Genomic DNA, 26,284 nt, shown 5'->3' with positions numbered 1-26,284 from the left:
TTTGGTGCTGAGAATGTAACCCAGGACTGTGTGCATGCTAAGCACATCATCTACCTCAGAGCTACACCTCCAGTCCCCAGAGTTTATATATATATAGTTTTAAAATGTTAAATATAGCCAGGAACAATGGTTCTCAATCCCAGGGTTGACCGGTTTGTGTTTGACATGGTGGCAGCCTCTATTCTCAATGCTTTAGTTTTCATAACAGCCTTGTGAGGTAGTTATTATTACCTCTGCTTTGAGGCATCTAGGGTTTAAGTGAATTTCCCAAAGTTAAGTGATTTGCTAGAATGTGGTGGAACTGGATTTGGAATTCAGATTGTACTTCTTCCTAGGCTGAGCCCTTATTATTCCCTGGTCGTATGGTAATAGCTCACTGGCACTACAGAAAACTGGTTATATGGAGACTCCTGCACACCTATCCTTGGGTAAAAGAATAATTTCATTTTCCACTGAGCATAAGAAATCATATGTGGGATCTTAAAAAATACAAAATTGAGTGTGTTGCTCCCTGATTCCATTTACCCTTGGAGCAAAACCCAAGTATTATAGGTCTTACCAGGCTATTCCAGAGCCAACCTTCCCCCCATTTCTGCCAAGCTTACTCACCATTGCTAAATATGCATACCTTGCTTTGCTTCTTAGGCCTTTGAACACACCACCTCATCTGTCTTTACTGATCCTACCCCAACATGCCTGACACTTTGTCCTTCTGATCTCAGTTTAGAGTTTCTTTCAAGAAACCTTCTCTGAACTTTCCGGAATGGCTTGTGTGCCTTGGCAATGTATTCCTTTAGTCTTGAACTTTTAATTTTGCAAACATTTACTCACTGTGTGATTTTATTTGTTTCCCCAACCAGTTCACGAGATCTATGATATCAGGGACAAAGTCTGTCTTGTTTGCCTGGCCGTAACAGGTAGCTAAATGAAGGTTAGATACATTTTCAAAATATGAGAAAATTAATGATAATTTCACTTTAAGAGTACACAAATGCAATAAACTGTGCTCACTGTCAGAGGTAGAGAACTCTACTCCTATTTAATGATTAGAAATATTCAATTACAACATTGAAAAAAATATTCTTTTTTTTTTTTTAACTACAGTTTGTATTAAGCAGGTCGTCAGCAACAAATTATGAACTAAATCCTTAGCCATCTGCTGGAAGTTTATTGCTCAGGACCTACACTCCATTTGAGAGTTTACAGAACTGAATACTTTGTTTTCTCCATTATATGTAGGAGCCAAGATGATTTTTACAGCTTTAGGAGGTCTACCTGTCAACTATGAACCCCAAATTAGAAAAATCTGCTTTAGACATGGTTAAGGATTTTAAAATACTTTGGAGAGCAATTCATCCTCATATTTCTTGCCACCTGTTACTCTAACCTACAATTAGCCAGTTCTAGATAATGAGAGTACTCTTTTCTTAAATCTGCTAAGAATCTAATCTGGTAGAATTTAAGAAGCTTTTAGACATGGAAAGATTTCTCTATTTGAGAGACATATTTAAGGGGAAAAATTCATAGAAGATAAAGTTTTAACATGTTAAAGATGAAATTTACTAAGGAAACGTATATACCCATTTACAGCTGTGAAAAACAAAGCAAAATTATCTGTTTGACTTTTGTAGTACTTATGAAACCCATTCAAATAATATAATGAATATTATTTGATGAGAAGAAAGAAGAAAAATTTCTAAAACTATTTTGGTATCCTTTAGTCTGAAAGTAATAAATAAATTTAGGATCTAGGACTTTCCCTTTAAGATTAGAAGTAATATTTAGTTATATCCTTATATCTTACCTTCTTGTGTCTGTAGCAGGTATATCCCATGGGCAGAGGTATGACATTTAAATAAAATAGAACAACAAACAAAAAATAAATAAACTGGAAATACCCACCCATGCTAGGTTGTGTATATATATATATATATATATATATATATATGTGTGTGTGTGTGTGTGTGTGTGTGTGTGTGTGTGTGTGTATGTGTGTGTGTGTGTGTGTGGCTTTAAAAAATACTTTTTCTTCCTTTGAATAAATTCTATCCATTAGTGTAGAGAAATGACCAGGAAAGTGATGGAGTCATAACATTTATGGGGAAAATAATAACTGGTGGAGACTTTATATAGGATGCCAAACCAAAGTGTTTTTTTTCTAAATTTTTGGCTTCTACAGTGACTTAAAGACCATGATATCTTTAATTTGAAGACAAAAGATTAGTAAGGTGACCTTAGTCTAGCTGTCCCATGATTTATATTCCTTATGATATTTGAGGGTGAATCCCCTAATTTTTGAAACTATTTATATTGTGCTAATCAATTCTTGTTATAAGAAAAAAAAAGGGCTGGGGTTGTGGCGGAACACTTGCCTAGCATGTGTGAGACACTGGATTCAATTGTCAGCACCACATTAAAAAAATAAATAAACCGTGAGCCCTCAAATAAACTCTTCCTCCTCTATAGAACAAATAAACAAACAAACAAACAAATAAAAAGATATCATGTCCATCTACTATTAAAAATATTTTTTTAAAAAAAGTTTTATAAAAAGAAAAAGAAAGTATGTGCATTTGAGTGTTAACAATTCTGTGGTCTGGAATATAGCCCACTAAATGAGTCAATGGTCCTGTTATGTATAAAAAAATTATCTCTTAACTGTGAGGTCAGAATTAGTGACTCAGTGCTGTTTACCGAGTACATTATGTTAACAGTGAATTCATGAGAAAACTAATTCTTCTAGGGATGACAAGTAACCTCCATGACACTGGGTAATTCCAGTTCCCTATACCTGCAAGGGTCCTGTAATTGCCTTTTCTGTCACTTGCTAGATTTCTCAGTTTCCTTTCTTATAAGTCAGATGAGAGCAGTAAGGATGTCTCCCTTGTAAAGTTGGCTGCGCATTTTTTTATATCTATATTTGGGGAGCACTAGAACCATAGTGTGCAATTATACAAGCTCTGGGGATGAGCGGCCTGCCCTCCAAACACCATGAGACAATTCAGTAGGAAAAATAACGTGACCTTTATTTCAGCTATAAGGAATGTGGTGATTTTTTGCATAATATAATACTTTCTGAATTCTCCTGACTTACAAAGAAAGATGGAAGGAGCTTCTATGACCAGTAAGGAAGTGGGAAAGAACGGTGTCAAGATTTAAACATTAAATCAACAGTCCAGTGTTGGGAAGGGCTTGTGCTGAATAAATATCTGCCCTGTGCCCGACTGTACCTGTGCTTCGGTTGCCTTCATCCTGCCAAACACAAATGAGTTACTAGGCAACAGGAGTGAGTCACACACTCTAAACACCTCACTACAATGAAATGTCCAACCTCAGTATTTCCAGGAAATGCCCCTCTTCTAAGTCACCAGAGAGTGGATAAACATTCTCAGAGGCACTGAGGGAGTCAGATGGCCCAGATCTGGTAACTGTATGTAAGAAGGTGGGACCAGCTAATATTTGGAAGGATGTCACCTCACAGGGCAAACAGCCGGTTACCTCTGTGCTAACTGTCCCCAGGAAGCGTTGAAGGGGAAAAGGTGTGCCATCTGCCCTGAAAGACTCTCAGGGAAGGAAACCTGCTGCTGTTAGGGGAAAATCATAGTATGTCCTGATTGTAAAAAAAAAAAAAAAAAAAAAAAAAAAAAAAAAAATAGCCAGAAAGTAACAACAGAACATAGTGGAACCTACACTGCCTGGATTCAAATCCCATTTCTGCAACTTGTTAGAAATTTTACTTCTCGTAACTCAAGATGGGGGCAGAAGGATGCCAACCTCATGAAGTGCTTGTCCATATTTCAATGTCCATGTTTGGGAAGCTCTGGAACCAGAGTCCCTAATTATCTAAGCTCTGGGGCTGGGGTGGCTCACCCTCCATTCTCCACAACTCCCGGAGGGCTGAATCATGAAGGAATGAAGAAATCACAAAGATAAGCAGGACCCTGTTCAAGGATTTACTGATTCCTTAATGATTCCAAGGACTGTAATTACAGAGATTACAACCATAAATCATTTGAGAAGCCTCTCCAAGGATTTTCAGAATTACGTACTTTGAAAATTATATATCGAAAAGCTACATCAGCATTGCTTTGATGTTCTGAAGCCAGATATGGTGTGTTCCTTACACCTTGCATCATATCCCACCTATTTATGTAAGATATGCTATAATAGAAGTTGCAGTTACATGAAGTAAACCATAGAAAGTCAGACGGGACTAGTATTTGATAGGCCCACAATTCTGTAGACACATCTCTGACTCATTTAGAAAAGAAAGATACCTGTGCTTCTTTGGAAAAGGGTAAGGTAACTCTGGTGTCTTTGAGTGTGTGGGCTGATGTAGCCATTCGGCAGCCATTCTAGGCCCAGAATGTCAGGTACTTGGCTAGCAGCCAGTGACACCAACAAATAAGACATGGACTCTGTCCTTGCAGCTCATAACCAGCAGAGGAGAGAGCCCTGTGTAAGCAGTGAACTGTAAAACTGCAGGGCCTGCTACAAAAATGGGTAAGAACATAGGGAAGGGGAGAGAACCAATGACCTTGAATCCCAGGTGACTTCTCTGGACTTTATTTTTTTAAAGAGAGGTGAGAATGTCAGCGAATGGTATGGGGAATATGTGACTGCATTTTGGTCTAGGAGTTGGGCAGTGCCTACATGATATTCTATAGCAATTAAACATGGCCGGAGAGTGCTATGTCATTTGGAGAGAGGAAATGTAGGTAATCAGCGTCTTTCTTATTCCTGCATTTGCAGAATCTTTCTCATTCCAGTGTGTCTGGGTGGATCAAATCTCAGGTGCGGGTGTTTCCCAAGGAAATGGGGGACTCTAAAGTTCAGAAGAGGAAAAGGTTAGGGAGGAAATTTCAGGGTTATTTCAGAAACCCATCATTATTGTTAATTTGTACCCATGGCCAAAGGTGCAGCCCATAAGTAAGTACATGACATCTTTTTATTCAATAACTATAAAGATTTCTTTTTGAAAGCATTTATTTATTTATTTATTTATTTATGTATTTATTGGATGTTGTGGATTGAACCCAGGGCCTTTTGCAATGCTCAGTGTGCATTGTACCACTGGACTGTATATACACACCAGCCTCTCAAAATATTTATTTTTGAATTGAAACACACAAAAAATGCACACATTTAAGAATACAACATGATATCAAGTGTTCTTTATTAGCAACATGATATCACAGTGATTTAAGGTTAACTTGGATCTCTATTAAAAGTAAGAGAAAAGCAAATGTTCAACTCTAAAATGTTCTGACTTTTCTTGAAGCCACAACACACAGTGCTTCACTTAATTTGACTTTGAATGTGGAACCCCTGTTTTACATGTGGACATATACCTTGAAAAACTTCCTATAAGTGTGTGTTGTTGATACGGGGGAAATGTTCATAAGTTTGGTTTATTTTATGAAGGGCCTAGAATTTTCCCATTTGTTGCCATTTACATGAATTTTAGATACTTCATCAGGAATCATTGTTACTTGATAGAAAACTGTATTAACTTTTGCTCGTAGAATATCACTAAGCCGACATGACTTATTTATAAAGAGAAACCACACATAATTCCTCACATGATTCAAATACATACACTGATACGAGTTAACTAAACTTGTTTATATTTATTTGTTCCAAAAGTCTTTAAGGTAGAAATTGTTATTTTAATTAACAAAGTTCTAATGCAAAAATTAGAACATCAGCTGCCATTTTCAACTTTTTGACCCCGGTGTGTATGTCATGTCTAGGGTAAAAATTGGAACAGTCTGCTACCCAGAGAAAAATTTCAAATCTAGGATTGCAAATCATTATCAGAGAGGTCTAGTCTTCTTTGCTACTATAAATTCTGCTTTTGATGCTAGTAAAATACATGGACTCCTTAAATCAAGATATGCAAGCAATTTCAGATTGCTTGGAACATTTTTATTTCCCAAGTTTAAATATTTCCAGAAAGACCTTTTAAACACCAACTATTTTAATCAGGATTTGGACTAATGAGTGTTATTATTTACTAAGTTTGTATCTGGATGCATATGATGGTCAATTGGTAACGTGGTACTTTACTTGTAGGTCCATTGGTGTTGGCTTCTGAGCTGACCCAGTAACTTTCCATTGTTTAACTTGCTTTCAGTTAATCATGTCTTGTTCTAAGGGTTTGGACCTTAACCTTCAACCTTATGAAATTATTTTCTTTAGTTTTAATGCTTTTGTCTAATGAACCTGAATGAAGCACTGTTCCTTAAGATCTTATTTAATTGTTTTTAGTCCTGGTGGGAAAGGGGATTTGCATCAGGCCTCCAAAAACAGCCTCTTTCTTGCTCCGTTCAGATGCCTAAATAGTGGATAGAAGCTGTTGGGTGATTGCTCGTGACTGATTTCCCTTCTCGTGTGACCTATCCTGTGTGCTTACCTGAAGAATAGAGATATAAGGTAAATCATGTTTTTAAATTATAATAAGTCAAAGGTTAATTATTTAGCATAGTTTAAAGTAGGGCAGAAGAAACAGGACCAAGGAGACTGTTAAAATTCTCATCAAATGGCAGAGTCAGGGTTAGAAGCCAAATATGGGCTTCTAAGATATATTTTTAAGATAATAAAATACTAATATTTTTTTGACATACAAACATTTTAATGAAAAACATTAAAGGAGGCAGTTATAACTAGTAAGAATTACACACTTTATACACATTTTGTCTCAAAATAAATTGGTAGCCATCAACTCCTTACGTAAATACACAGGGAAGAAATAAAGTTTACAAAATAAAAATGCAAAGCACATTATTTATTTATTTTGGCATATGAGATTGTCATTTTGATGTTTAAGTTTAGTTAGGCTACAGTCCCCAGTAATTCACTTAAACACTAATCTAGATATTACTGTGAATGTGTTTCATAGATGTTATTAAAATCTGTAATAAATTGATCTAAAGTATTGAAGATAATCTGAGAATGAGTTCTGATACAATAAGTTAAAAGTGGAGTTGAGGCTCAACTGAAGAAGAAATTCTGCCTGTAGACAGCAGCTTTACCTTTTGTCCCAGTGTTTCAGGCTTCCCTTCCTGATGACCTGCTCTCGGAATTCCAGACTTACCTAGGCAGGCCCAAAGATGACAGAGCCAAGGGTTTTTGTTTTTATTTTTTAAACATGAAGTGGGGTGTATTTTGAAATATTATACGTGCATAGAATAAGAATAATTTATTCCAATTAGGATTCCGTTAATGTGGTTGTACATGATGTGGAGTTACATTGCTCACATATTTATATATGAGGATAGAAAAGATATGTCTGATTCATTCATGTCTTTCCTATTCCCATCCCTCCTCCCTTCCCTTCTAAGATGTTACCATACAAACATATCTGTGTTTAATTTGCTTCTGAGAACAGCAAAGGCATAATGTAGGGACCATGTTGTTAAGTGAACTTTGATTGTTTTTATTACCTTAGTAAGACCATATGAATGTGTTACCCATAAATTCTCTTCATCAAGCTAAAGAACATCACCAAAAAAAAAAATTTGTTTAAGCTTTTGGAAATATTGACGTCTCACATCACTGGATCAAGCCCCAAGAGTTATTCTGAGCACTAAGGAAACATACCTGGAACATCTAATCATTAGTGTCCTCCATCACTGTTACCTTACCCTACCTCTTTTCTTTCTTTAAGAATGAAATTTTTATTTGCTTTCTTCAGCTGTATTTAGTGAGATGAATAACATACCTTTTTCTTCTTTTATATAATTTTATTTACTTGTTTGCAAATATGACTAAACATCTAAGAAATCTGTGGGACTGTCCTAAATGAGATAACTGAAACCTGGCCCTGCTAAATTACCTACCCAGACCTAATTGTGGCTTGCTTATGGCCAGTTGACTTCTGACCCAAGGTTTTACCATGACACTATTAGTTTATCAGCTTTTGTAGCCATGGAAGCCATATTTCAGATGATATTTTTGGATAATTCCTCCAAAATAGACACAAAGAGAGTTCTGTAAGTTGGAGCAAAATGGGAGCCTGAAGACATATTCACAAGGTCTTCCTGGGACACTCTTTTGTAATGTCTTTCCTTCCCTCATTCCATCACCTCCTTGACAACAACAATCTGACCATGTCTAGGTGAATTATTCTAGGGCATTTCTATCTCCTTTATTTGAAATTAAACATAAGCAGAAAAGTTAGGGGAGGAAAGGTGACCTAGCCTGGGAATCACATTTACAAAAGGAATATTATAAATGTCTTCCGAGTTGATTCTGCAACATTTTTAGTGTATAGCAAGAAGAAGCGGCCGGGAACAGCTGGCTTTGAGAATCTGCTGGTCTCTAGCACTGTTTCTCCTGGCGCACAAAGACATGGTACCCCATTTCCTTTCCTTTGCTGTGAGAATTCATCCCGAACCTGTGTGTGCATTTGCAGGTGCTTTTCTCAAACAGTGCATAGAATGGCACGCTTAGCCTCAAATGTTGGCTCTGCTATTTACTTGCTGATAACCTTGGGCAATTCACTTATCTCTCTTTGCTCATCTGTGAAATGTGGTAATCATGATGCATACTTCATAGAGCTGTGAAGATTATGTAAGTTAAGTATGTTTATTAGTGTTTGTATAATAAAAAGTACCATAGAAATGTTAGCTGTACTCTTATTCTTCAGAAGATTTTATGAATACATTACGTCACTAATATGTTGTGAATTCAAAATTTTAAGCACTTAAAAACATTATAATCTCTTTTTTTAAATATTTTTTAAGTTGTCAATGGACATTTATTTATTTATATATTTATTTATATGTGGTGCTGAAAATCGAACCCAGTGCCTCACACATGCTAGGCAAGTACTCCACCACTGAGCCACAACCTCAGCCCTTTTTTTTTTAATATTTATTTTTCAATTGTAGTTGGACACAATACCTTTATTTAATTAATTAATTTATTTATTTTTGTGTAGTGATGAGGATCGAACCTAGGACCTCAAATGTGCTAGGTAAGTGCTCTACTGCTGAGCCACAACCCCAGCCCAAACATTCTAATCTTGTTAAACTAAAATAAAAATAATATTTTGGGGGTGGAAGATTTGACTAGTGGTAGAGCACTTGCCTGGCATGCATGAGGCCCTAGGCTCCACTCCCCCAGCACTGCAAAAATCTAAAAACAAATAAACAAAAAAAATCAAGATGATAACAATAAAAAAAGCTCCAAACCAACCTAAGATTTTCAGGCTGGTTGTGGTGGTGCACACCTGTTGTCCCCAAACTACTCTGAGGCTGAGGCAGAAGGATTGCTTGAGCCCAGGAATTCTAGGACAGCTTAGGCAACACAGCAAGTCCTTGTCTCAAATTTTTTTCCTTGGTGGAAAGAATATAGCATAGAAGTGATAAATTCCACTTAGCTTTGCATGATCCCAATTGTTAAAAATTGTTCGAAGCATATATAGTATTTGTAAATACTTCTCTCAAAAAAACTTTCTTCAAATAACAAAGCCAAAAATGATCAGTTGGCTTCACAATATAAATTAGATTTGTTATGGGCTCAGAATTTTTTTTTACTTCTGCCTAGTGATTATGCACCAACTTACAGATGATGAAATCTATACAAGGTGGTCAACTTTTCTACAGAAACTTCCTTTGACAGTTGTCTTATAGCCTTCTGGTTGTACTTCAGCCAAAATATCTATAAAGTCTGTTTATTTAGTCTGTTATCTTTTGAAAAGCAATAATGTTTCTGAGTGCATGTAAGTTTTAGGAAGTTGGTGCCACTTTCAGAATAAGGTGAAGCTGTTTTGTGCTCCCGTTGCCCTGGGGTTGTGAATCCCTGCCTTCCAGTTTGAGTCTTTTTCCAGTAGCCTTTTGATCCTTGTCCTTGTCATACACAATTATTTTTTACATTTGAAATCTTCATGATTATTAAATATCCTGTAAATTACCAAGAATTATTAAGTAATTCTCTAGATTTTCTTATTGTAGCTTGAGTATCTTTAATCTGAAAATCTGAAATCCAGAATGCTCTAAAATCCAAAACTTTTTCAGGACTGACATGATGCCACAAGTGGAAAATTCCACACACACCACTTCATGTGATGCATTGTTAAAATGCACAAAATTATTTTAAAATTTTTGGTAAAATTACCTTAAGGCTGTGTGTATAGGAGGAATATATGAAATATAAGTGATTTTTTGTTGTTGTTCAGCCCTGGGTCCCATTCCCAAGAAAACTCATATATACGCAAATATTTTTTTTAAAAAAAAGGACAATTAAAAATGAGAAAGAAAGAACAGAAAAACAAATCTTAATGGTCACAAGCATTTCAGAGAGGTACTCAACCTCTATTGACAAATGATCTTTGAACACAAGTCTTCTTTGCACCTATAGATCATCATATGAAGGAGATCTGCATGATAATTGTGCATGAACATACAGGCCAAAAGGCATAAGATGAAGAATGATAACCATACCATGAAAATTTTGGCCACAGCGCACCCAACAGGGGAAGGTTAATTTCTAACAAGCTGAAAACTATAAATTAGTGTTTGTTTTTTAATGAAACTTGAGGGAGAGGAAGCAGAAGGTTTGGTCATCAGGTAGTAGAGGCTTCATTTCTGGATGCAGGAGCACACAAAGCCCTTGGAATCACAGCAGAAAGGGTTTCTTGGAGGATATGACTGTGCACCATGTCCTGAGGTTTGACATAGTGTCTGAGCAGAGGTTCTGGATGAGAGGAGGCAGCCTGCTACAAATGACAGGCAAAGACCTGGTAAGGGGATATTTCCAGGGAGTGGAAAAAAAATTAAGTGCATATAGTTGAAGGCATTATTCCTTTTCCCTAAATCGGGAAAAGGAATAATGCAAGTTTTAAAGACTGTAAAAGCAAAGGCCAGATTATGAAGGACCTTGTGAGCAATTCTAGGAAATAATACACGTCAGAAGGACACACCTCTATCTAAGAAGCAAGAAAACAAAAACCAAAAATTGGAGAAAGGTAACTTGACTGGATATTATTAAGGAAGTGATGTTAACTTTGGTTATTTGTAACAATAGCAATAGGGTTGGGTTTTTTTTTTTTTTTAAAGACTCTATTTTAGAGAGGTACACTGAATTATTTACAGATGGAATTATATGGTCTCTGAGATTGCTTCAAATAACCCAAAAACTTGGGTTGAAGTTAGATTAAGATTTCCCTTAATAATTGTGATAGCAAATGGGGTGTACTATACTATGCTGATTTTGATATGTTTATTGTTTTTGTTGTAAGTTTTTTTCCCTCATAAGTCAAAATAAGCAATGAGTGCTTTAAAGTGGCTCATAAAGCAGGAAATGGACTGGGAGCAAAACCAGAGAGGGAGGGTCTGCTTCATTAAATCCAGTGGCTGCAAAGTTCCTGGTTTCTCCTTGTGGAAAAAAAAGTCCATGGCTTTATATCTTCTTTGTAAACTGTTCTCCATTACCTATTTTCTCTTAATACTTTCACCATGTACAAGTATTAGTACCACCCAATGTTGTTATTACCATAATGCTTTTAAACATAATAATTTTACGTTCCTTTTTAGTGGATGGATTCAACCCACCTAACATTTATTTTGGCTACTGATGTGTTTGCACTCATTCCTGCCCTCTGTAAGGCAGAGTTGTTTGTGATCTGAACCAAGCTTGATAGCGCAGCAGTAAATCAATAGATTGGAGATGAAAATGGACAGGATTGAGGGTGAGTGTCAGGTAATCAGGGCAGAGTGGGTGTACGAACCTGAGATGATAGATAGCTAAGATTTTCTTTCCTCTGGGCAACTGGTGGATGGTGGTACCCTTTGCTGAGAAAAGAAGCAAATCAGGAGGTGCCTGTCTGACAGAAGGAAATGACAAGTGTAGTTGGGGACCTGAGTTGTAAGCATCTGCCTTTTCCATCTCTAGGCTATGGGACCCTTAGATGGAATTCACTCTTTTCCTTTAAACATGCTCCCCATCAGCCCACAATCACTGTTGCCATTCATAGTAGTGCTCTGAAATTTAGATACACATTAGTCAGAATGTCAGTTTGGGTCTTGATCAGTATAAGCTTGGAAATGGGCTCCCAGTCTCCTGTGTGCTTCTTAATACAGATTATGCCACAAAATGTTGTAGAAATAAAAGCAGATACAAAAAGCTCAGCCAGGGGTGGTGGCATATGCCTGTAGTCCCAGCAACTCTAGAGTCTGAGGCAGGAGAATGGCAAGTTCAAGGCCTGCCTTGGCAACTTAATGAGACCTTATCTCAAAAAATAAAAAGGACTGGGAATGTGTCTCAGTGGTTAAGCACTCCTGGATGCAATGTCCAGTACAAACAACAACAACAAAAATATTTTCTAGGTTATATATTTTTTTAAAAAATTTGTAGTTGTAAATGAACAGAATGCCTTTATTTTATTTGTTTTTTTTTTTTAATGGGTGCTAAAGATCGAACCCAGTGTCTCACACACATACTAGGCAAGGGCTCTGCCCCTGAGCTACAGCCCCAGCCCTAAGCTGTATTTTTAATGAGGAGCAATAAAGTAGAATTTCTGTGAACCTTTTTTAAATATAGGTTTTTGACAGTACACATATATATTGAAAAGCAATTCAAGTGATTGTTTGTAGTCAAACACTTATTTTTGTAGGATCATTGATGGAAATTAGGTTTAATGGAAATAAGATTAAATACGGAATTACATCTTTTAGCTTCCTGACTCTAATTGAGCATTGAGTTTATAGTGTTTCCTGATTCCCTTTAGCATTACGTCTAGGGTTAGAGTCAGTGCTTTTAATCATCTTGTGTTTCTCTAAAACTGCCTCACCCCATGGAAAACAGTTCTGATCAGAGTTGACTCCATGGATAGACCAGTGCTAAGCCAGATGGAGTAACTAATTTTCTGATTTTTCTACTCACTACTGATAAGTAGAGCTTGGCATTTTAAAAGGCTATTAACTAAAAACAGGACTATTATTCCCTTTTAGAATTTTATGTTCAGTTTTCATCTACATACCATAGACTTTTTAAAAAAATCCTACATTGTATATAACAAGTCTTTTATTTTTCCACTTAATTTTTATCATCTGAATTTTTCTATATGGCATATGGTTTCACTAAACTTCAAGTATTATTTCAGGCTCTTGTCTAATTTTTTTAAAGTTTTCATGACTCATTGTTCTTAAGTGACTTCTGGCTGGGGAAATGGTGGGAGAAGTTACTCAAAAGGCCCTTGGGATAGGAGCCAGCCTTCTCTTGTTACCTTCCTGAATAGGAGAACAGAAATAATCATCTTCTATATCTGTTATCTGTTTATTTGCCTAACCTTCTAGGCTTTTAGCAATAGTGTAACAATTGCTACATGTTTGACTAGAAACAACTGCTTATCTTGTTTGGTCACTGTTTCATTAAACTCGGGATACAGTTAAACATTTCCCATACCTGTAGTTTATATCCTTCTGCATTGAAGGTCAAATTGAATTCTGAGTCTTTGTTTAGATATTTGATAGCTTCAGGTTTTCTGCTCCCACAAAATGCTTTTATTAAAAAAATATTCTGTGTTCATAATATTGGATATTTAACCTTTTCTTAAAAGCCTCAGACAGATTAAACACTTCTTAGAAAACAGCACTGGGAAGATCAATTTTTAAAAAATTATTATGAGCAATGTAATTAGACATTATCTGGATACACACTGGCACATCCTCTTGATCAATTAGAAATAAAGAATCAGAGGCAAAAAATCCACAATTGTCTTAGTATAGAGCATTTTCAGTGGAATTCCTTTTGAATTTTAAAAAGCTACAGATTCCTGGAAATTGATTATGAGCCTCAGCAGTTTGGAACAAAGATGTTCTTTTGACTGGATAGTGCACAGATTTTTTTTCCCTTTATGAAAATGAGTAGTCATGTAAAATTTTAAATTGAGATTACCTTTAATCCTGGTGCCCCTGATTTTGAATATTCCTGTTATTCTTTTGCCCTATCACACTTATTTTTTTCATAGTACTTTTTATCTTTAATATTATTATTGTTTTATATTGGCAGCATGAAAAGCTCTATAAAGGAATTGACTTTTTAACTATTGTTATCCCTCAAATACCCACTAAGCATTATGAATCAAACTGCAAATTATAACTGGTAAATCATGCCGTGAACATTCACATTTACTTTTTGTGAAAATTTAGATATATAATTCAGTGTATATTATGGATGCTTTAGTCTCCAACTGCTGATATTGAGATTATGAAAATGTTTTACTGTTTTTAACATTGTTTTTTAATATCTAATATATATTCCAAAACAAATTCTTATCAATAAAGTTACTGTTTCAAGAGATATACATTTTTAAAGCTCTTTGTGTTTAAAAAGAGATGTATGTATAATATGTCAAAATATATTCTACCATCGTGTATATCTAAAAACTACAACCACAACAGAGCTTATGACAGCCAGGCATGGTGGTGTGCACTTTTAGTCCCAGACACTTAGGAGGCTGAGTCGTGAAGATAACTTGAGCTCACATATTCAAGATAAGTCTGGGCAACATAGTGAGACCCCACCTCAGAACAAAAATAACAAAAACAAAAATACAAAACTGCTTATGAATGATTAAACTTGAAGGGTATAAATCAATAATAAAAAAAGAGATGTTCAAAACAATGTGCCTATTTCTGATCCGTCCAACTCTTCAGTGCAGTTTTTATACTTTTGTAATGACAGCTTAAATTGCATTTTAATGGGCTTTATTTCAAGGTAAATTTCCAGTGTCCCTTTTCCATGAATTACAATAAGGTAGATGCTTGTGTGTTAATTTGTCAATGAGACATTTTGCAGGAAGTTCTCATTATTAATAATTGGGAGGTATGTATCATAGGGACTCCTTGACCTACCATTTCTCAGAGAAGGTATAGGAGAAATCAACTCCAAACAGAAATAAGGAAACGATTTGTGGCTATGAGACCTGGCCTCCTCAATTTTATTCTTTATTTCTCCACTTACTACAAAAGTGATGATTACAGCAAAAATTGTTCTCCGTTCCTCCTGTTTTTTTCCACGTTTTCTCAGTGGTATTTGAGAGTGGGGCTCAAAGGCTGGGTTCTTGAAATCACCTGCCTTCAGAAATTTGGAGAATGAAAAACTGATTGATTAGCAAAGCGAGATGACAGCCTGGGCCCCAAGAGAAGGCCTTGATCAAATAAATACTCATATTTTATATATTATTTATGTGGAATTTGTAATTTGTTATATGTTTATTGTCGCATAATAACTAACAGTACCTGCTAAAAAGTGCTATTGTTATGTTTTCGTGTGTTTTATTGTGGTTATGTTTACTCTGGCTTTGTTTAGGGGTCCTTGCATTTTTAATGTCAAGTGTAGGAGCACCAACACACAGTTGCTACCAGAGTTTGGTTTTCCATAGGATCCCAGTGTCTCTCACAGTCCCCAAGCTGTTAGCAGAGCTTTCACTGAATGTGGCTGACATTGGGCCCCTAAGAACTATTTAGGTACAACTCTATTGTCTATCTTTACTTTTTCCATTTTTTTTTTCTTTTGGGTACTAGGGATTGAACTCAGGGGCACTCAACCACTGAGCCACAAACCCAGTCCTATTTTGTATTTTATTTAGAGACAGGGTATCACTGAGTTTTTTAGCACCTTGCTGTTGATGAGGCTGGCTTTGAACTCAAGATTCTCCCGCTTCCCGCCTCCTGAGTCACTGGGATTACAGGTGTATATCACTACACCCAATACTTATCCATTTCTTCTTCCTCTTTTAGTTTCATTGCAGAAACTCTTTTGTTTTGGGATTTTGCTGTTGTTGTTGTTTTGTTTTGGTACTGGGGATTGAACCCAGAGGTACTTAACCACTGAGCCACACTCCCAGGCCTTTTTCTATTTTTTGTTTTGAGACAGGGTCTCACTTAGTCGCCCAGGGCCATTGCAGAAACTCTTTTACACTTGTTCTACTATCTTTTTTCTTTTACAAACTCATCTCCCTTTTTTATCTAATTATCTGCCAAAGAGACAGCTTGGGTATATTGGACCTAAGTTTCTGATGTTATGGATTCTGAAGGGAAATGCAAAGTAAGAGAGCAAAATCCTGTTATAGGATTTTTTCAAAAGGGAAATAGACAGTTGGTTTGGAATCACTGTAAAATCCATGGTGTACAAATATATCACTGCATGATAGTTGTTATACCAACAGCAGCCTACACTTTGTGGTGGATTGCTCAGGCTTTGTACAGGTGACATTTAGTAGAGTGGACCTCAAAAGACACATTTACTAGAAACTTGACTTTATACTTGTGAAAACCAACAGAGTTGATCACAAATGAAAATGAAGGTCTTTTTCCCCATATGGTCTATTGGTGTGTTATAATTATATATAATAGTGGGATTTGTTACGTATTCATACATGCACACAAAATAACGATATAATTTGGTCTATGTTATTACCCATTATTTCCCCTTTCTGTTTCCTTCTGCTGTTCCCCTTCTTGTACTCTACTGGTCTTCCTGGTCTTCCTTCTACTTTCATGAGATTTCTTTCTCTCTCTCTCACACACACATACACACACACACACACACACACACACACACACACACGCCTTTTTCCTCTCTTTCATATAAAAGAGAAAACATACAACACTTGATTTTCTGAATTTGACTTATTTTGCTTACCATAATGTCCTCAAGTTCCATCCATTTTCCTGTGAATGAGATAACTTCATTTTTTCTCATGTCTAAATGGAAATCCATTGTGTATGTACATCACAGAAAATGAAGAGTCTTAAGTGAGCTGTTCTGCCTCTTATGAGAGAGATGCGTCATCCCTGAAGGTTATTGGATTAGTTGCTCTAAAACTAAAAACATAAGAATTTTGTTCTAAAGCACTTCATTTTCCCCTAGGGGACCATGTGTCTATTGGCAGTAATTTCTGAACACCCATATACTTAGCCACTAATAGTTCTTAAAATAATACTTAAATACTATGAGGAATAAACCAAACTTCTTTTGTTTCCTTCAAGTGAATTTTTGAAAATATACAGTCTTTCTGGTGAAAATTTTGGAAATTGACATTTTATGATAGTTTCTTCATTCCCTTAATTTATTAGAATAAATGAAAATTCAGTGCATAAATGCTTTATAGGTATATTTTAAATTCAGTGTAACTGTTTGCATTCTCTGAAATCGTTAAATGGCATTCTGATAGATTCAGGATTTTAATCTTTTAGGTAAATTGAATCTCTTTAGTAAGGCTGTTCTCTTGCTGTTTCTTCCTCATTTGTGATAGTCCTTTAATGAAGTATGGATTGGATCAGGGATGGTACTGGGGATTGAATTTAGGGACACTGGAACACTGAGCCACCTCCCCAGCCCTATTTTATATTTTATTTAGAGACAGGGTCTCACTGAGTTGCTTAGCAACTCACTTTTTATTTTTATTTTTTCCTGAGACTGGCTTTGTACTCACTATGCTGCCTCAGCCTCCTGACCTGCTGGGATTACAGGTGTGCGACACTGTGCCCGGCGAAGAAGTCATTTTTAAACACCTATTTCAGTAGCCTGCTTATATTGTTCTATGCAGAGTATTGGAAATAGTATGAAATATACACACTATTTGGTTACCACCTGCTGGAGGGAGAAATCAATAGGTATATTTCTAAAATAATCTGAAAAGCATGAAATAAAGGAGTTGTATTATTAAAGCAGAATAATGCATAGAATTTGGAGGGAAATGGATGGCATTAGAGCAGATTATGCTAAGTGAAGCTAGTCAATCGTTAAAAAACAAATACCAAATGACCCCTTTGATATAAGGGGAGTAAACAAGGACAGGGTAAGGAGGAAGAGCTTGAGAAGAAGATTTACATTAAACAGGGATGAGAAAAGGGGAGGGGAGGGGAGGGGAGGGGAGGGGGGATAGTAGAGAATAGGACAGACAGCAGAATACATCAGACACTAGAAAGGCAATATGTCAATCAATGGAAGGGTAACTGATGTGAAACAGCAATCTGTATACAGGGTAAAGTTGGGAGTTCATAACCCACTTGAATCAAACTGTGAAAGATGATGTATTAAGAACTGTGTAATGTTTTGAACGACCAACAATAAAAAAAATTAATTAATTAATTAATTAATTAAAAAAAAAGCAGAATAATGAAGTTATTTAAAAGGAACTAATCTTTTACATTTTTTCCCCTTTTCATTTCTTATCCTGATTTTCCTGCAGTAAGATTCTGCTTCCAAATCTAATAGTGTTTTATGGTTGACTAGGAAATAGACTGTTGATTTTGATTGTGACTTATGGGGGTAACCTAGAATGAGACCTCTATGTCATTTAGAAAGGGCTGTGTGGTCAGGGAGTATAATGCTAAGCTATTAGATTCAGCTTCTACTTTTCTTTCTTAGACCAGCCATTATTCTTGGGAGAAAGCATTCCCACCAATATGAGACAAATCCCTTTCCAAACTATTAAATGGGATTAAATACTTTTCAGATACCTCTCACTTTGATAGGTAATGTACAGCTACCTATTCCAGAGTAATAAATATTAAAACCCCCCAAGGAATCAGTTTCTAGGTATATAAATCTTAGGGATATATAAGGAAAGCTGGGAATATAGAAGCAGATAATTATCACTGTTGTTCAGTTCAGCTGTTAGATTTAACCTTTCTGATAAAGGCCCCAGGGTATTTCTACTAAACAAGTGCTGGCTGGTTTTGTTTGGCCATTAACCTAGAGCAGGTTAATGCCAGTTGCATGAAGGGGTGCCCGTGAACAAATAACTATCCTGTTTAGTTTTGGGTTTTTTTTTTTTTTTTTTGGTATATTGATAAAATTATAGGTCAGATTATTGGAAGGCAGCTATGCTTACCACCATACCACCAATGCCACACAGCTGCAGTTCAGGTTACTAAAAGGGTGAACGTCTCTTTATAGCTTCCTCCGTGGGAATGAGAAGTAGATAAGCATTTTAACCCAAAGACAAACCTTCAGCCCCGCTCATTCTCTAAGGCCATTTGTATCTCATACTTCACTGGCATTTAAATGCGGAAAGGCGTGGGAAGGAGAAAGCAGCCTGGCTCTTTCTACCCAGTGTCCAAAACAGTCAGACGAAGGAGGAAAGCACCCCATGGGGAGTTTCCCCGTCTCCACCTTCCAGAAGTCTCACTAGATGTGCCTGGAATCGGGAGGGGTCCTGGAGGTGGAGACAAGCAAAAGCCACCACTTCCCATCATTTGGGCAAAGCTCCTCAAAGGTGTGGCATGTCCCCCACTCCCCTCCCTTAATTTTGAGAACCTCTGATGTAGACTATCTGAATTGAAACTTAAAAAGATTATTTTTAAATATTCCCTAGACTTTGGCTTATATTTTATGGCCCTCTTCCATCTTCAGGGTCTGAGTTACCAATCCTATCTTGTGTGCTGTCTCATTCTACCTGTTTACTCATCTGTCTAATCAAGCTGTCTAATCCGTCCACCTATTTAGCCATTAATTATTTATGCATTTGTTCACTTATTCACATGACCGCATGCTCCGTATTATACCAGGATTGTCAAGTTGTCTTTCCCTGTGACTTCACCGCCCTTTGAGGTTCCTCTCCTACACAACTCAAGAATATTGTTTTTCTAAAATAACCCAGGATCAGAACTGATAATCAGAATTTTTCCAATCACCAACAGAAGACTGAACAGGCAACAAACAGTCTACAAAAAGAAGCTAAATTTTAGAATATCCTATAAAACATTGGATCAGATCTCACTGAAGGTCCTTTACAGGATCAACTTAGCTAAGGCAGAAGAGCTTCTAGTGGGACCCGTAGGCCATCCCTTCTTGTGCAATACTGCCAGTCCCACAATTTACTGTTTTCAAGTTTGCACAACTAATATTTGTCCTGGGTAAGTATTTCATGTCAGCCATTTAAAGTAACTAGTTTGTTTTTTGTTGTTGTTGTTTTGTTTTAAATGAGAAAGACCTCATTTTTCCCCTTTAATCTAAGTCAAGGACTGGGGATATAGCTGAGTGATAGAGTGCTTGCCTAGCATATGTGAGGCCCTGGATTCAATCTTTAAAACTGCAAAAAGGGAAAAAAAAAAAACCCTTAGTCATCTAACTCATAATGAATTATGATGAATTCTGCTAGAAAACTCATCTGTTTTTTGTCATTTCACATTATTTAGTTACAAGTTTATTTTGGGAGCACAGTTTACATGAATTTTGTTAAACAGTTTACTGTTCCTTGACTAGTTCTTGGTCTTGTCTGTGTAAAAAAAAAAAAAAAATCTTACAAATGTTTGCAATCATTGCTACAGAAGTGCTCAGCTGGTAAGTACAATACTATAAAGGGAAATGTGAACCTGGAGGTTAATAACAGTGTGGAATAGTCCTTGGTTTTCTAATTATATAGTGAATAATCCCAGTGGGCTATGTCTTTTTCTTTAACAGCTGAGTTGCTTCATAACTCAAGCTTATAAAATTCATTTGTTTTAAGGGTAACTTAAATGATTGTTAGTGAATTTACAAATGTGCACAAGCATCATCTCTAATTTTAGAACATTTCTACCACCCCAAAGAGCCCTTTTGCAATCACTCCCCATCCTCACCTGCAGTCCCAGGTAATCACTAATTACTTTCTATATCTATTGATAGGGTGTACCTTTCTCTTAGAATAACTAAGAATCAGAAATAAAATAATCCCATCTACTTCATGTGAAATGGTATGTGCCAGAGTGATTAAAACATCTGTCCTCCACCAAAGCATATTCCTTACCACAAAGTTTAAGAGTATAGTCATTAGTAGCTGGTTTTTCAATTATGTCTTTTATTTTAGATTTTTTTCCCAAGTTATTCTCAGACTAAAGTGTTAGCAAGATATTTTGGAAGCTTGCCCATCCCAATTTAAACTTTTTAAAAAAAATTTTAGTTATACACGGACACAATATTTTTTTGTTTTGTTTTGTTTATCTATTTTTATGTAGTGCTGAGGCTCGAACTTAGTGCCTCACATGTTGGAGGCAAGTGCTCTGCCACTAAGCCACAACCTCAGCCCTAATTTAAATCTTATTTTATGTGGGAGTTAGTGGCATTATAAAAACTTGATCTGACAAGGATACTTTTCCACGTTCCTTTTGTTGGGAAAGTATATCACACATACATGATAATTTTTAGTAAGCAATGGGTGTTCAGATTTAGAGAATTTGTAAGTAAAACTAATTAATAACTTTTGCAGGTTCTTCCAAAATAGAATTGCATCTCTTACAAAGCATCCTTGTATAAGCATATTGCCTCCTGTCCATTTTAGATGGGGATATTTTTACAAGCAAGTTTAGCTCTAAGACTATTAATAAGAAAAAGTTAAGATGTCCCAGTCTTTACTGGTCTTTAGGAAAAACTGTACAGATGTAAGATTTCTTAACCAAAGTGGATCTGTTTACATAAAGTAATATACTTATATTAGAAATTTAAGATGGTGCCTTAATTAAGTTGTGACTATAGGTTATAGGGAAATTGTCAGCAGGCTCCTTTGCTTTTTTCCTCACAAGAGGGATGAATTATAAAAATTTTTCTGAGCCTGAAACAGGAGGATTATAAGTTCAAAGTCACCTGAGCAACTTAGCCAGACCCTGTCTCAAAAGAAAAAGTAGGTGGAGTGGGGCTGGAGATGTAGCTCAGTGGTAGAGCTCTTGCCTAGCAGGCACAGGGGTCCTGGATTTGATCTCCAATTCAAAAAGAAGGAAAAAAAATCCCCCTAAGTTTATATTAATTAATTAATTTATTGTTGGTGCTGCACATCAAACCCAGGACCTCACACATTCTAGGCAAAATACACTACCACTGAGTTACATCCTCAGCCCTCTAAGTTTATATTGATTTTTGCAAAATTACAAAGACTTGTTAATAATGCTGTCTAGAGGACCTATTGTGTATTTATGTATATTTTTAAAAAAAGAAAAACCTCAAAATTGTCTCTTGGTCTTTTCAGCTGACTGTCCTGTTCACCTATTAAAATCTCAAACACTAAAGGTAGTAGTAAGCCAGTTAAGAGCAGGGGCTTGTGAGGTCAGATTCCTGCTTTAACTGTAGGTTTTGCCATTTCCTGTCAGTCTGACCTCAAGCAACTTACTTTCTCTCAATTTCTTTAACATTGGGCTAGCAATATTTCCTAGTGTTGTTGTAGGAATAATTAGATAAAATATAAGTACATTACCTGGTATTTAAGTAACATTTGCTGAGAACTGTTGTTTTGTGGGCTGTTTCATTTGACAACTCCATTTTTATGGCTTTTTGGAGACAAGTTTTCTTATGTAAGATATGAGAAAACTTTTGGGTCTGTTAAGAAACCCATCAACTATTTTTTCAACAGACATTCAGTTTAATAAAATTCTTCAAAACTTAGTTCTTCTTGAGCCTTTAGGCTCCATATCTGCATCATTTTATTCATAATTCCAATTTGAACATTTAGGAATATATTTTCTTTGATGGATGTTAAGCTTCTATCTTTAACAGATTAAATTCTTTTAAACATTAAAACCCATGTTTAAGCTTAGATAAGTTCTTAATTTTTAAACCCACAAATAAACTGAGATAAGTTCAGTTAATTTTGAAACTATATTTACATATTTAATATATCTTATCACCTTAAGCACTACAAATGCATAGGTAGGCGGACTTGCAAATCTGGTCAACAGCACATGTAAGCTCTTTGACTTCATGGTCAGTGGCCTTGCAGATTAACCTTGCCTCTGGTCAGAACTGCTGATGGAGTCTCATGGGAGTGGCCCTTCACATTTTCACCTTCTTCTATATCCTGAGTATCTGTCACATGGCCCCTTTCCAGTTTTGTTTGTTTGTTTTAATCAAACCATGACCTCTGAATGAATGAATTATTGAAATCCTACATTTTCTATTTCAATCAAAGTTTCTTCTTAGTTGTATTCTATATTCATTTCTAGTATTTAAATCTCTGTCTTGCAGTTTTATAGTCATTACACAGGTTGATTATCCATTATCTGAAATGATTGGGATCAGAAGTGTTTCCAGTTTGGGGGTTTAGAGATTTGGGAATATTTGTGTGCGTGTGTGGTGTGTGTGTGTGTGTGTGTGTGTGTGACAGAGAGAGAGAGAGAGAGATCTTTGAGATAGAACCCAAGTCTAAACGCAGAATTTCTTTCTTTCACATGTGCCTGATATACATAGCCTAAAGATAATTTTATACAATAGTTTTAATAATTTTATACATGAAAACAAAGTTTGTGTTCATTGAACCATCAGGCTTGTGCAGTATCTTATTGGCACTCAAAAGGAATTTAGATTTCAGAGTGTTTCAGATTTTGGATGTGCAGCCTGTTTTACCACCTGGAACTTCACAATATAAAGGTAACTGTAATTTGTTGGACTAATCCCATCTCAACTACTTGGATTTTTCCGATTTTCTCCTATAAGCAACTATTAAAAATGATTGTAGAAATATTTTTTGTACGTTTATTTCCTTGGGAAAAACTTACAAAAGAGGACCACAGGGTAAAGGTGCTGCACACCTAAATTTAGTTATGTTTTGTGTCTAGTAGTGCAAATGTGTTGTTCCTATTTTTATTGATGAAACTTAAAACGTTTGTCAAATTAAAGGAAACACACTCCTGGGATTATTAAAAGTAATGACTAATGTTAATATCTCAGCCTCTCTCCTGTGAAATATTGTATAGCTTTGTGTTTTCTTTGATCTTAGTGTTAATTGTTATAGCTTTCTTCCTATAAGCTCTAAACATACCCTTTTAATTACCAGGACTTGAGGGCATTATTTATTTTTTTTAGCAATTTCTTTAAAAAAAATTTTTTTTTAGTTGTTGATAGACTTTTATTTTATTTACTTATTTTTATGTGGTGCTGAGATTTGAACCCAGTGCCTCATACATGCCAGGCAAGTGTGCTATCACTGAGCCACAGCCCCAGCAATTCTTTTTTATTTTAGAGATTTTTAAAGTGACATTCTCTTTGTTGATTTATTTATCTTACAGTAGAATGCATTTTGACATATTGTACACAAATGGAGCACACCTCCTCATTCCTCTGGCTGTACATGCTGCTGAGTCACTCCAGTAGTGTAATCATACGTGTAGTGTATGTAGGGTAATAATGTCAGTCTCATTCTACTGTCCTTCCGTCCCCACAGCCCCATCCCTCCCCTCACTCCCTTCTACAGAAACCAAAGTTCTTGAGGGCATTTTTTCCATTGGAATAGTGGCTACATCAATAGCCAGCATACACAATCATATTTCTATTAAATTTTTAACTGGTTATCACTGGTTCTGTACGGAAGCTCTGTGTGTGTGAAATTTATGACTAGAACAGACCTTCCAGGTGAATATTATATCTTTGAGATAGTTGGTTTCATATATGCATTTCTCTTATAATTTTGGTAATTGCCTGGGTTTTTTTTTTCTTTTTCTTTTTTTTACTAAAACAATGTGAGGTAGTAGAGATGACATTAAGTAAAACAGAGAAATGCAGTGATATGTAAATATGTGTTTTTTTTAATAATTTGACAAAAAAGATTCTAAAGTTTTTTGGGGAGAGAAAAGAAGAGCAACAGTGAGAAACTTTTTGCTTGATCTGAGCAGAAGTCATAGTACTAAAATTGTGATTTGTCATTGAAAGCGTATAGCTGTGAATCTGTTCCTTCCATTGAATATGTCTCCCCCACAAAATCAAACACATGTTGAATTTTATCAAATGCCCTTTTCGATGCATTCAAGATAATCACACCTTTGCTTTTCACGTGTGTTTGTGATGTATCAGTATGTTCGCTTCCTAATTTTAAGCCACCCTTACATTTTTGGAATGTATCCTATTTCTAAAAAATTTTAACAACAATATCAGTGTATTCAATATTTCTGCGTCTGCATTTGTTTTCCAAAGGGGCACGAGTCTATAAAGATCTCAAACTTTTGGAGGCTGGGGATATAGCTCAATTAGTAAAGTGCTTATCTTGCATCACAAGGCCCTGGGTTCAATACTCAGCACCACCAAAAAAAGAAAAAAATCTTGAATTTTTTCTATTATCCAGGTAAACTTGCAGTTTTTTTTTACATATAAGAGGACTTGGAAAGCTGGGCATTGGCTCCTGCATAGCAACCTAAACAAATGAGCTCATGGAATTGCCATCCGTGGAGAAGAACTTGTTAATTTTGTCACGATCCCAGATGCTGATAGGAAAGGATGGCTATAGGAAGGAGTGTGTGGTAATCGTCAACTTGATGACAATCACTGAGTCCCAGGTTTGGTGGACACAAGAGGAAAGTGCTATGTACCTTTAATCCTCTTAATGAAATCCCAAGGAAAATATCAATCCTACTACTAATGACAGCAAATGGGCATTGTACTCCTAGAGTGCTGGTACTCCCTGTGGCACAAAGCTCTTCACAATTAATTGTTTCAGTCATCCTAGTCGTAGTCCCCTGAGGTGGGTGCCTGAGTGCTTCCTCATTTAAAAAAAAAAAAAAAAAGTTAATTAGATTTTCCTCTGTTCCACATTCTGTGTTCTAGAATTAGGTGCCTACCTTACAAAGCTCATCTGTATGTCTACGGAAGAAATGGGGTTTCAAAATCACAAGCTTCTTTCTCATGTGAACATCAGACTAGGAGCACACGTGAAGTATTGATGGGAATTTGACTGATAGCTTGGCAAGATGCTCTGATGGATCAGGCGAGGGTTGATGAAGCCACAGGCAGTGGTTTGAATTAGAACTTTGGTGCCTACTAAAGTAGTAGTCCGTGGTGTTGAAGGTTTGCTATTGAAACTATCTTGCGGTGGCACCTTTTCACGGTGCTGCTGCTTCCCACACCACTGTATATACGAGGGAGGGCACTCTAGAGAATATGTGAGGCCAGAGGGCTTTGGACTTTCTCATCCTGCTTTAATGTATCAATAGCGGGAGGCTTTTCAAAGGGACAGGAGGCAGGCAAGATGTTGAAAGCTAGTGACATCTCTCCGCCAAACTCGTTCTCCAGTCATTCTCCAGTTGTCTGTTAGGTCACCTTCCCTCCAGCTTCTGCTTTCTCAAATATGGACTGTTTCTGTGAGGGGAGACCTCTTGACAGGACCAGAATAAAGTACAACTCACCTACATTTTTTTCTTTTCCTTAATACTGGGGACTGAACCCCAGACTGCTCTGTCCCTGAGCTACATCCTGCATCCCTACCCCCTTTTTTATTTTATTTTGTTTACTTTAAGACAGGGTCTTACTGAATTGCCACAACTGACCTTGAACTTTTGATCCTCCTGCCTTGGCCTCCTCCCAAGTCGCTGGG

General features: G+C 36.3%; 1 protein-coding gene across 7 annotated transcripts in view; it reads left to right on the top strand.

Moving 5' to 3' along the window:
• The window catches only part of Sgms2 (sphingomyelin synthase 2), an 85,516-nt gene that overhangs the window by 36,558 nt on the left and 22,674 nt on the right, over positions 1–26,284 (top strand). For 2 of the 7 annotated variants that reach the window (XM_078021831.1, XM_078021830.1), the window contains exon 3: positions 6,334–6,435. The exons of 4 other annotated variants lie outside the window; for them this stretch is intronic. The gene's annotated coding sequence lies outside the window, so the exon portion shown is untranslated. Of the gene's footprint in view, positions 1–4,482; positions 4,504–6,333; positions 6,436–26,284 lie in introns of those variants that run through there. One more of the 7 variants, XM_005340791.5, reaches the window with a different exon arrangement.

Source organism: Ictidomys tridecemlineatus, chromosome 9 (assembly GCF_052094955.1).
Source record: "Ictidomys tridecemlineatus isolate mIctTri1 chromosome 9, mIctTri1.hap1, whole genome shotgun sequence".
NCBI classification, from domain to species: Eukaryota; Metazoa; Chordata; class Mammalia; order Rodentia; family Sciuridae; genus Ictidomys; species Ictidomys tridecemlineatus.
The sequence above is the reverse complement of the archived record's forward strand: the minus strand, read 5'-3'. Positions and strand labels throughout refer to the sequence as shown.